Source organism: Amblyomma mixtum, chromosome 9 (genome assembly GCF_055824585.1).
Source record: "Amblyomma mixtum isolate Tamu chromosome 9, ASM5582458v1, whole genome shotgun sequence".
Taxonomy (NCBI): domain Eukaryota; kingdom Metazoa; phylum Arthropoda; class Arachnida; order Ixodida; family Ixodidae; genus Amblyomma; species Amblyomma mixtum.
Window position 1 is genome coordinate 44,064,502 of NC_143020.1, and position 13,132 is coordinate 44,077,633.

The following is a 13,132-nucleotide window of genomic DNA, read 5'->3' on the forward strand; positions in this document are numbered from 1 at the left end:
CCGAAGTCCACGTTGCGTTTCTCTGCTTCTCTCGATGGGTCTATTTACGTAGTGAGATTTCAATGCTCTGCGAAATTCAGTTTTCTGACCCACCTCCTGGCGTCTTGGATTTCAGATACTCTTGCAGAGCGATTCTTCATTTTCTCCGGCACAAATCGCAGAAGTTTCCTGAGTTGCTTTAGCCGCTACTACAACCATGACAGCCAGAGACTTGATGACACTGCGTGAGCTTCTGAGCCAGCTGAACAGAAAAGAGCTGCTCGCTTATCGAGCCGTATGTGTACCCCAGCTTTCAAGAGCGGGCAGACTGCGGCGCGACATGGTGATGAGTGACATATTCAATTTCCTACAGGATATCGTTCAAACGGAATAGCTGCCGCGCCGTATGGTCTGGACGTACAGCTGGCTTATGTCACGCAATGTACTGCGCGAGTGGCGGCTGTTGCATCTGAGTTCAACTGCAGAGTTGGAGTTCCACAGTCCAAGCCTCTTCGAGCGCCTTTCAGCCGCTCTACGCTTTCCCGACTACACTGTAAAGTGGACCTGGTACGCCTTCGGTGGTGTTTTCTACGCTACACTGATCACCGATGATGAAGAGAATAGGCACCTTGAGCACAAGGTAGTGTGCATTGCGGTGTGGTCTGGACTACCATTAATGGCAGTTCGAGTGGAAGGAGCCAGCATTGAACGTCGCTTTATGGTCGCTCTCAACGTGGCGCTTGCCGATGACACTTTCAAGCTCCTGGATGGGATTCACGAGAGCTTAGATGCTGCGTTTACTGCTGGACGCATACATCTGGAGCACCTTGGCGGTTACTGGAGCCGACGGCAGCAGCACTGAGGTGTTTCGAGAAACGGCCAGCGATAAAGACCAGCAGCCCGCTAAGAAAATTGGCCGGAACGGGGGTGAGCACTTTTCTTTTTACTCCTTGTGATAGAATGTGATTCTTTCGACGGAAAATCTTTTCTGAGGTGCAATTACAGGTGTTTGTTTTATGGTTATTATAGTTTATGGTTTATGTGGGCTTAATGTCCCAAAGTCACTGGGGCTATGAAGGACGCCGTAGGGAAGGACTCCGGAAATTTAAACCACCTGGGGCTCTTTACGTGCACTGACATCGCACAGTGGACGTGCATCTAGAATTTCGCCAGCATCGAAATGACACATGTTGCAAAGAACGACAACGATTGTAGTTCCAGTGGAGGTTACTTAATTACTTTAGTTCGCCGCCATGAGCAATCAGATATTTTAGAACGCCTCTAGATTTTCATAAAGACTAGGAGTTATAAAAAGTCTAACTTGAAACAGGTAATGCGTTCAAAAAGCCTGTGGCATGCCGGTTAGGCGGTCAAGTCAAATAAGGCCAACGAATGAAACTCCACCTTCTGAGTACACCTGGCTGTAATTATATTTAGTTGTGTACGCAAGAAAACCAATTGTGAGGAAAAGAAGTGGCGCAGTAATGGTCTAACAATTCGATGGTCACCCGAACAGCGCCTTGAGGGAAGGGAGAAAAGCGGGAGTGAAAGAAAGAAGAGAATGAAGTGCGCAATGGAGGACTCCGGATTTAATTTAGACCACCTGGGGATCTTTTACGTGCACTGGCATCGCAGAGCAACTTTTGGCCTTTTGTGTTCTGCCTGCATCGAAACGCGGCATCGGCGGCCGAGTTCGAATCCGGGTACTATGGCTAAGTTGCCGAGCGTCCTAACCACTTAGCCAACGCTGCGGGTAGGTGTGCAAGGGGGTTTCGAATTCTCTATGCTGAGAGAGGGTGCGTGCACCATTAGCGCAAGGTGCAAGTACTTCAGTATAAATGGCGACTCAGCTCCTGAACTGCACTGTAACCAGACATGTCTCATATCGCATTTCTTTAGCTTGCCCCTGTCTACTGGGTGTAAATAAAAATGTACAGCGCGGTAACAGAACTTCTCCGCCGGGGCGTATTATACTCTTCAGTCTTGCTTGTACCTTCCTCTAACGCGGCTCCCACTTGCTTGCGAACACATAAGTTGAATATATGCCGTGAAATGGTTTGGTTTGGTTTATGGGGTTTAACGTCCCAAAGCGACTAAGGCTATGAGAGACGCCGTAGTGAAGGGCTCCGGACATTTCGACCACCTGGGGTTCTTTAACGTGCACTGACATCGCACAATACACGGGCCTCGAATTTCTCCTCCAAAGAAATTCAGCCGCCGCGGCCGGGATCGAACCCGCGTCTTTTAGGTCAGCAGCCGAGCACCATAACCACTGAGCCACCACGGCGGCGACTGGTGTAGAGGACTACCAATAATTGATGCCTCATTGATGAACTTCCAGAGCCATATCTAGTAGTCGGGGATTTTAACGCTCACTCCCCTTTTTGGGGAAGTGAGCGCTGTGACTCTAGGGGTCAAATAATCGAAGATTTTATCCTCACAAATAGTGTATGCTTTTAAATACACAAAAAGCCACATACTGCTCCCCTGCCTCAGGGAAAATGACCTGTTTAGATTTGTCTTTTAGTTCACCTTGTGTTTTTAACGATTTCAACTGGGACGTCATTGACAACCCATATGGCAGCGATCACCTCCCTATACTAATCACTTTAACATCCCCACCGGAAATAATCCCCACAAGGCCACGGCGCTGGAAGCTTCACCTCGCCGACTGGTCACTTTTTAGGGCAAAGGCAAATTTAGAAAATATACTTTTAGATCTCACCATCGACCAGATCGAACGAAAAGCTCACTAATTGTATCATAACGGCCGCACTCATAGCTATTCCTCAGTCGCCGGGAGTAGCGCGACAAAACCATTAAGTATAGTGGACAAAAGACTGTAAGGAGGCTAAAAAAGAACAAAATAGAGCGTGGGGTAAATTTCGTTGGTATCCGACCTATGAGAATCTCTTGAATTTTAAAAAAGCAAAAGCTAAAGCTCGGTACGTCCGTCGCAGTGCCGTGAAAGCTTCATGGCAGAATTATGTTTCATCTATCAACAGTCAGATCCCATCTAAAAAAAGGTGGGAGCAGGTTTGAAAATTAAATGGCACCTTTTAACCATTCATAATTCCTTTTTTAACAACATCCGGCACACAAACAAGCATAGAGGAACAGGCAGACATACTAGTGGAACATTTCGCTGACGTTCCAAGTTCATCTCAATATACACAGTCTTTTTTAAAATACAAAAATACAGCCGAAAAACAGAGGCTCCCAACAAGTGGAGGCGCAAATGAAGAATACAATAGTCTAATTACCCTCCAAGAAATCAATAAAGTACTATCTGCCGGCAAAAAAACTGCTCCAGGACCCGACGAAATACATTATGAAATGCTTGCACATCTTTCCGAGCCAGCCGTGGACGCACTGCACTTTTAAGATTCTTTAACACAATATTCATATCTGGGAAAATACCACAAGCCTGGAAGAAAGCTATTATTGTACCGCTTCTTAAGCCTAGTAAACCCCCATGTTCTCCTAGCAGTTATAGACCCATAGCCCTGACCAGTTGCCTTGCCAAATCCTTCGAAAGTGTCCTAAATATAAGACTAACCTTTGTTCTTCAATCTGGTGAACTTCTTGATATCCATCAGTGTGGATTTAAAAAGGGATGCTGCTCTACTGACCACCTAGTCCGCCTTGAAAATACTGTCAGAGAAGCTTTTATTCACAAGCAACACTGTCTTAGTGTCTTTTTTGATTTAGAAAATGCATATGATACTACCTGGAGGTTCGGGATTCTCCAGGACTTAGCTGAGCTTGGCATCCGTGGCAGAATACTGAACTCCATTAGACTTTTTATCTAACCGTTCATTTAATGTCCGTATAGGCTCAACCCTTTCGAGGGATTTTATTCAGGGAAATGGAGTGCCTCAAGGGTGTATTTTAAGCACAACTCTTTTTATTGTAAAAATTAATTCTCTTAACAAAATAATACCAAGGTCCGTAACATATTCAGTCTATGTTGACGATCTTCAGATAGCGTGCACATCTTCCAATATATACATGTGAAAGACCAGTACAACTTACAATCAACAAACTGGCAACATGGGCAGACAAGAATGGTTTCCAGTTCTCACCACAGAAAACAGTAGCCTTACTTTTTTCACTCAAACGAGGCTTGCACACCGATCCCACATTACACCCAAACCAAACTCCCTTTAAAAAAAGAACACAAATTTCTAGGCATCACCTTCGATAAAAAGCTCACTTTCCTGCCTCACATAAACGCACTAAAGAAGAGTTAGTTAGTTAGTTATATTGATTTTTATGGCGCAAAAGCAACTGAGGCTATGATGCGCCAAACACAAGGTTAGAGTTTTTGTTAATGGTGAAGCTTTTTTTAAAAAATACTTAGAGTTTGTTTAAAACGTTGGCTTCCTTGAGAAACCTAAAAATACATGAAATGTCAACCAGTGCTTGATCACCTAAGAGTAGCATGGGGTGTAATGGGATGCTTTCCCTGTAAAATGTTGTGAAATATTTCTTTCTTAGTTCTTCTAGTTTTATGCATGAAATTAAAATGTGGTTCACTGTGAGTTCAGTACCACACATTTCACAGAGAGGTTTGTTTTGTTTGGCTAGCAGAAAGTTGTGCGTGAGGTGGGTGTGTCCAATGCGGAGCCGACATAAAATAACTTCGGTAAAACGTTCTTGATGCCTACATGATTGCCATTCCCCTAAAATTGGCTTCACAGAATGTAGTTTGTTGTTTACGTGCTCTTGCCATGCAGCCTGCCACTTATTTCTGAGTTTACTGTAGATAAACTTTAAGCAATCCCTGTGCGGTATGTTCACTTGCTTTATTTGGCCATTCCGGGCTTGTGCAGCGCATACATCTGCTTTCTCATTGCCCACAATTCCAACATGGCTAGGCACCCAGCAGAATTTAATGTTATGTTTTTGTTTTGTGATTTTAACAATGTTATGTATGATGTTTCCTATTATAGGTTCAGCTGCATTTCTGGAGTGCAGTGCTTTAAGCATACTCAGGGAATCGGTGTAAATGATGCTATTTTTGATATTCTCTCTTACTATTTTTTGCACAGCTACAAAGATGGCATAACACTCAGCAGTAAAAACCGATGCGCATTCTGGTAGTCGCATTATCTGTTTGTTTTTTCCTTCGATTACTGCACTTCCAGCGTGACTTTTTGTTTTTGAGCCATCGGTATAAAATTCAATGTAAGTGTCATACTTTTCTTGTAGTGCAAAGAATTCCTGTAATATGTACTCATTTGGCGTTTGCTTTTTATCTAAATGTGTCATTGTGAGGTCACATACTGAAGGCAGGCTGTACCATGGTGGTAAATATTCATTCCTTTGTGCAATATTCGGTAGGGCATCTAGTACTGTTAGCTCTTCACATTTATCTTCAAAGCGCAGCAGTAATGGTCTGATAGAATGTGGTTTGTTGATGAATAATCTTTTAGATGGGCACTTGGTGACAACTGGATGGCAGAGATGTTTCGGAAGAGAACGGATTTTTAAGACATATGAGCATGTAAGGGCAATTCTTCGATCCTCAAGAGCGGGCTCATTAGTTTCGACGTAAAGGCTGGCTACTGGTGATGTTCTGTATGCTCCAGATGATAGGCGCAGACCAAGATTATGAATGGGGTCTAATCTTTTTAAGTAGGATGCTCTTGCCGAACCATATATTATGCACCCGTAGTCCAGCTTGGAGCGCACCAGAGAGCGATATATTTGTAAAAGGCTTGCTCTATCGGACCCCCACCGCTTCCGTGAGAGCACTTTTAAGATATTGAGGGCTTGAGAAGCTTTCTTTTTAAGGTTGTTAATGTGTGGTAGAAATGTGAGTTTCTTGTCGAAAGTTACGCCTAAAAATTTGTGTTCTTGTTTAATTGGTAGCGCAGTGTGATTCAAGTATAGATTGGGATCGACCTGTAGGCCTCGTCGCAATGAAAAAAGAACAGCTACTGTTTTTTGAGGAGAAAATTTAAACCCATTTCTGTCTGCCCAAGCACCTAGTTTGTTTAGTGTGATTTGTATTTGTCTCTCACAGGTTGATATGTTAGAGGACGTGCATGCTATTTGTAGGTCATCTACATAAACTGAATACATTATGGACTTGGGTATTACTTTAGCTAAGGAATTCATTTTTACTATGAAGAGTGTCGTGCTTAGAATGCACCCCTGGGGTACGCCGTTCTCTTGGGTGAAAGTCATGGAGAGAGTTGCTCCTAGGCGGACTCGGAATGTGCGGTTAGCCAGGAAGTCGTTCAAGCAGTTCAACATCCTGCCGCGGATACCTAGCTCTGCTAGGTCACGGAGGATGCCGAACTTCCACGTAGTATCGTAGGCCTTCTCCAAGTCGAAGAAGACCCCAATACAGTGCTGCTTGTGGATGAACGCCTCCCGGATGGTGTTTTCTAGACGGACAAGGTGATCTGTGGTCGAGCATGCTTTTTTAAACCCACATTGGTGTGTATCTAATAGTTGCCGAGATTCAAGTATGAAGGTCAATCTAATGTTTATTACACTTTCGAAAGATTTAGCAATGCAGCTGGTGAGGGCTATTGGTCTGTAACTGCTAGGACTTGTTGGTGGTTTTCCGGGTTTGAGAAAAGGTATTATGACTGCTTTTTTCCACTCGCCAGGTATATTTCCAGTTATCCAGATTTTATTAAAGAATTTTAACAGTGCCTCTACAGCAGCCTCGGAGAGATGTGCAAGCATAGCGTAATGCACGTTGTCTGGTCCCGGTGCTGTCTTTTTGCCAGAAGATAGTACCTTATTTAATTCTTGTAGTGTGAGAGGCTGGTTGTAATCCTCATGTACACCTGCTCCAGATGGGAATTTTTGTTTTTCAGCTATTGCTTTGTGTTTCTGAAATGTGTTTGTGTAGTTGGATGAGCTTGAGATCTCAGCAAAATGCTCGCCCAGTATGTTGGCCTGCTCTTCTAAAGATGTTTGTGTCCCGGGTGCTGTCAAGAGAGGAAGTGTGAAAGGGGTATGGTCACCAGTAAATTTACGAACTTTTTCCCACATTTTCTTTGATGTTATTGAACTATTTATTGAGGAGACATATTTCTGCCAAGAGGTTTTCTCTGCATTTCTTCGCACATACCGCGCTCTGGCTTTTGCCTTCTTAAAGGTAAGTAGGTTCTCTGCTGTGGGATATCGACGCAGAGCGCTCCAGGCTTTGTTTTGTTGTTTTTTTGCTAATGTGCATTCTTTTGTCCACCACACTTTGTGTTTCTTTTGTGCAAGTCCTGTTGTTTGTGGTATAGCGAGTGTTGCGGCCGATATTATGCATTCAGTAAACTTCTCATTAATTTCATCTGTGGTAAGGTCGTCACAAAATTCCTTTTCCAGAGTGGCACTTTTTGTAAAAGGTGACCAGTCGGCGAGCTGAATTTTCCAGCGCCGTGGCCTTGTGGGGATGATTGGAGTGGACGATGAGAGCCTGATGACGGTAGGTAAGTGATCGCTGCCCATGGGGTCATTTAAAACATCCCATTTAAAATCGTTAAAAAGTAATGGTGATGCGAAAGCTAAATCGAGAGAGCTCATTTTTGCTGAGCTTGGACAGCAATATGTGGCTTTTCCCGTATTTAAAAGACAGATATTATTTGAGAGGATAAAATCTTCGATTATTTGGCCCCTCGAGTCACAGCGTTCGCTTCCCCAGAAAGGTGAGTGAGCATTAAAATCGCCAACTACCAGGAATGGCTCCGGTAGTTCATTTATCAAGCCTTCTAAATCTTGTATTGTTAATGTCATGTGCGGGGGAAGATATAGAGAACATATAGTTATGGTTTTGTAGCTCACGACGCTAACCGCAACCGCTTCCAGTTTTGTGTTAAGATTGATTTTTTTAGCAGGGACGCCGCTCTGAGTGACGATTGCGACGCCTCCTGAGAGTCTGTTAGCATGCTCGCGATCACGTCGGAATGTTTGATAATGTCTCAGGATATTCGTATGTTGTGGACCGAGGTTGGTTTCCTGAAGACATAAAGCTACAGGAAACATTGAGCCAAGAAAATGTGTGATATCATTGTAATTCCTGAGCAATCCTCTACAGTTCCATTGAAGTAGGAAAGTCATGTTTATATTTTTGAGTGAGGATTGAAGGGATTTACTTGTTTTCTGGGCCCGTTATTGGGGTCCTGTCTATTCTTCGCTCAAGAGAGCGGTTCCGCCGCTGCAAAGCGGGCGGATCGGGAGTTACCTCCATCACCTCACTAGAGGTGCTGGTGGACCGCGGGGAAGCCGCGGATGTGTTAGTGTCAGGCCTCCCCCGACGGGGGGAAGTCCTGCTGGGTGCCGACCCGTGAGCCGGCGCTCCCTGCTTTGGGGATGGCAGAGCAGCATTCGCTGTCTCTGCCTGGGGCGCAGATGGCTCTGCCATAGCCTCGGTGGAAGTGGCCTGGACAGATGCCGGAGTGCTGTGTGGTGTGCCGCCCCTGCGCACCACATCAGCAAAGTTTGTTTTTGTGGAAAAGTTGAAGCTGTTCTTTGCGTAAAAGAGTCTTCGCGCTTCCTTAAATGTGATGTTCTGTTTGGTTTTCATTGTAACGATTTCTTTCTCATTTTTCCACGATGGACACGACCTTGAATAGGCGGGATGATCGCCTTCACAGTTTGCGCAGCGAAGTGCTGCTCCTTGACAGTTGTCGGAAGCGTGTTCTTTTGAGGCACATTTAGCGCAAGTTTCGCGGCCACGGCAGATTTGAGACCCATGACCGTACCTCTGACATTTGAAACACCGGCGTGGATTTGGGATATAATGCCTGACATTTATTTTGAGGTAGCCTGCTTCTATGGATTCTGGGAGTGTGCTCGAGTTGAAAGTCAGTACTAAGTGCTTTGTAGGTATCTCTTTGTTGTCTTTCCTTATTTTGATTCGATATACACTTACAACATTCTGTTCTCTGAGGCCATCAAGCATTTCTTCCTCGGTCAAGTCAATGAAATCTGATTCAGATATCACACCACGGACGGTGTTGAGAGATCGGTGTGCTGTGATTGATACAGGGATTTCCCCGATGGATACTAGGTTGGAAAGTTTTGTATATTGGGCAATGTCTCTGAGTTCAAGGAGCAGGTCACCACTAGGCATTTTAGAGACTTTGTACCCGGGACCCAAGGCATCAGTTAGACTTTTTGACACTAAGAAAGGGGACATCATTCTTGCGGTTTTTTCCGTTTCTTCACAATGAAGAACGTGGAACTTTGGAAATGATTTTGGTTTTTGGAAAAACTCTGCGGTTGCTTCGTTCCGCCCTCTTTTGTGAGGGCGATCTGGTTTGGAAAAAGGGGGAGCCATGAAAAATATGTGTTGTTCGGCCATGGTGCCAGCCACCCACCATGGAGCCCAACGAGGGGACGCGACAGGAACTCGCAAGCGAGCCCTGCCCACGCCAGCTGTACACCTTAACTATAACCTAATATGACTCAACTCGGGATAGTTGGTCACACACGGTTAACCCTCGCCGCCAGGAAAAACAGGAAAAAACAAAGAAAATAGGAGGAGACAGGAGAGTTGTAAGAAAGAGATAGGAAAGTGAAAGATAGAGGGGAGGACAGGAAAAGGCGACTGCCGATTTCCCCCGGTCGGGTCAGGCCGGAGGTGCCGTCTACAGGAAGCTGGGGCCAAAGTGGTGTGTTGCCTCCGCCGAGGGGCCTTAAGGGTCCAAACGCTCGGCATCGGCTCAACCACCAGGATCCCCTTTTCTCCGGACACGGCGATGCCACGCACCGCTAAGCGCAGATGCTCGGGTCCGTGGTGACGCATTGTTCACCATCATCCCCCTGCGGGGATGTCCCTGCGGATGCTCGGGTTAACCCCGTGGTGTCGCCACTCACCAACGTCTGCATGCTGCAGACGCCTCCCTGCGGGGACACTAAAGAAGAAAGCATCGCTATCACTGAACATATTTAAAGTCCTTTCACGCAAACACTGGGGTTCTGATCGGGTATGCCTTCTACAGATTTATCGCTCTGTAGTACGTTCCGTTTTAGATTATGGCTGCAGATTGTATGGATCAGCAAGGCCGTCGTACTTGAAGCGACTGTACCCTGTGCACAATATGGGTTTGCGTCTTTCAACTGGTGCTTACAGGACATCATCCGTAAAAAGCCTTTACGTGGAAACAAATGAACCACCACTTGCAGACAGACGAACAATGCTCACATGCTCGTACATTTTAAAGATCCGTTCCCAGCCTAAACACATCCGTTACCCACTCGTTACAAAGTGCCCATACCGAACACTATTTACCAACAAACCTCTAGCAATCAGACCACTTCTCCGCTTTGAAGAGAAATGCCAAGAGATAGACATAATGAACATATTACCTAATATTGCCCGCAAACCTGATCCACTCCCGCCTTGGTACTCGCTACCATCTGTGTGCGACTTCACATTAACACAATTTCGGAAAAAAACATACACCACATGAACAGATATTACAAGAATATTTAGCACTCAATGAAAAATACGGAGAACACGATGCATTTTATACCGATGGATCAAAATCGGCGCACTACGTGGGAAGTGCTGTAGTTCAGAATAATTGGGAAAAAATAGTACGGCTACCTGAGTGTGCATCCATTTTCACCGCCGAGTATTACACAGTCTTGCTAGCTGTAGAAAAAATAATAAATGAGAACATTCAGAACAGTATCATTTAAACTGATTCTCTGAGCATACTAACCTCACTTCACCATAGAAATGCAGTGACACCACTAATTGGTGATATCATACACAACATAACAAGCGCCACAATACAGGGACAAGACATAAAATTTTGCTGGGTCCCCAGTCACATTGGAATCACTGGCAATGAGAAGGCACATGAATGTGCTGGAAAAGCTCGGAACAAAGAAATAAAGAAAGTGTACATTCCTTACAAAGATGGTATGAGGTTGGTGCAGTGAAAATTAAGAAATAAATGGCAGTCGCAATGGAATATCGAAAGAAATAATAAGCTACATTTAGTAAAACCCATTCCAGACGAATGGAAATCATGCTCACACTAAAAACGATTCATCGAAGTTATTTTATGCCGTCTCCGTATAGAACACACATCTCACACAGAACTTCCTGCTAACAAAGAAAGACAAACCTGTTTGCGAGCAATGCGGACATGAACTTACCGTAAACCACACACTACTATCATGCACAAAACTTGAATCATTAAGGAAAAAATATTTTGCTACATTTTACAAAGAACATATCCCATTTCATCCAGCGTTGATTTTAGCTGATTATGCACTCGTTAGTATACTTGACGTTTTTAGCTTTTTAAGGGAAGCCGGTGTTCTTCAAAACCTGTAATATTCTGACCCTGTGCTTCTCTACATAGAACGATACACCTCAGCCACTTTCTCAGTCCTGCGAAGGAGGCTGAGAAACTTTTACCAACTTTTAAAAGCTTCTGCAAACAGCCATTTCTAAAAAGTTTGTCTTTAATCAGCCAGGTAATAAAAATAACTTTCAGGCTCTTTACACCACCGTTTTTATCAACTTTGTTTTCACACTCTGCTCAAGCCAATCTTTCCATACCTTGTTCATGGCGCATGATAGCCTTAGCTGCTTATGCGCCAATAAACCCAACACAACACAACACAAATTTCTTCTCCAAAGAAATTCCAGCGGCCGGGATCGAACCCGCGTCTTTTGATATGCCGCGAAATGTCCAAGTGGCAAGCTAAGTGTTATGGGGTGCCTTCAGAAATACCGTCCTGCAATTACCTAGACCGTTTATTGCGAGCCGCATTTCTTCTAAGGTCTTGGGCTCAAATGTGCCGCCAGAAGCAGCAGAACTATTTAACCTCATTGTCCTCTGCATGTTTGCAGTGGTAGTTTCATTTTATTATTTACTTAATGCAGCTGCATTGTTATGTTCGTTGACCGACTTTCCGAAAGCTAACCTTTTCTATAATTGCTACTCCAGCTTATTTTTAATGCTTCTGCCTCACCTCATTGCAAAGAAACCCACAACCAAATATAGCTAATATCGGCAGAAATCACACTCTTCTTCATGTAACGGCTGTCAAATTCGCTCTCCATCTGATAACATGTTGCCCATTTGCAGCCTACTCTGCAAATTCAGCCCCCGATTTACACCTCAACGGAGTTAACGGTAAAATGGGAAGCAGGTTAAAACAAATTTAGCAATTACACAGACGTTAAGCTATGATGGGACAACGTTACTATTACTTAAGTGCCGTGATTCATTCTTTTATGGGGTCAAGCCGTTAAGTTATCGAGCTGATATCAGCAGGAAGTTCCAAACACTACGACTTACGAGCAGTGCTTGGATGAGTGGAAATTTCTGAGCGTTTTATTTACCTCACCCCTGTTTTTCGCTTAAGCTTTTATTTCTCTTTTTTTCAGCTGCACTTTCTCGAAGCATCAACACACCAGCGCTTTTATGAAACTACTGCACTGCCAAGGAAGTAGGAAAGACCCGGATCAAGGTAGTACCACCTACAGCTCAACGCACAATCTCCGCACGACGACATCCAAAGACAAGATACCTTGGCCACAGTGTCGTGCTGTCAGTTGCCAGGTTGGACATTTCCGGACCGTTTGGGCCAAAAAGTTCGTCATGAAGTTCCCGATGCATCTACGCCAAGTATTATTCCTGAAAAAAAAAGACTGCACTTCTTACAAGCACCCATGGCCATGCAATGGCTTTCTATCTCTTATGCGCTGTCCTGGGTTGCCAGGGATAAAAGCATCCACTTCTACCGTATGAACACCCTGTATGCCACCTATATTATGTTATTTTGTAATATGAGCATCAATATTTTTGTTCAAAAATAAAAGCTTTCTATTGTGTAACGGGCGTGTTACACTGCATCGAAAACATGACATTTTTTTTACAAACGTATATAAGTATCATTATGTAGTTATGACTTTTCACTTCGAGAAGCGCAGTCAATCAACCTCAGGGCAAATAAAACTATAGACCAAAAAATATAATCATCTTTCATGCAAATTTGGAATGTGCATAGAAGGTTTTGGTTGGTTTATTGGGGTTTAACGTCCCGAAGCAACTCAGGCTATGAGGAACGCCGTAGTGAAGGGCTCCGGAAATTTCGACCACCTGGGTTTCTTTAACGTGCACTGACATCGCACAGCACATGGGCCTCTAGAATTTCGCCTTCATCG

General features: G+C 44.3%; 1 long non-coding RNA gene and 1 pseudogene across 1 annotated transcript; one reads left to right on the plus strand and one right to left on the minus strand.

Moving 5' to 3' along the window:
* The first annotated feature begins 640 nt into the window (after positions 1 to 640).
* Positions 641 to 12,602, plus strand: LOC149328863 (uncharacterized). Its single transcript, XR_016285617.1, has 2 exons — positions 641 to 906; positions 12,353 to 12,602. It is a non-coding gene; the product is annotated as an uncharacterized LOC149328863 (long non-coding RNA).
* On the minus strand, positions 7,649 to 9,666 carry LOC149328864 (uncharacterized; annotated as a pseudogene).
* Positions 12,603 to 13,132: the final 530 nt, after the last annotated feature.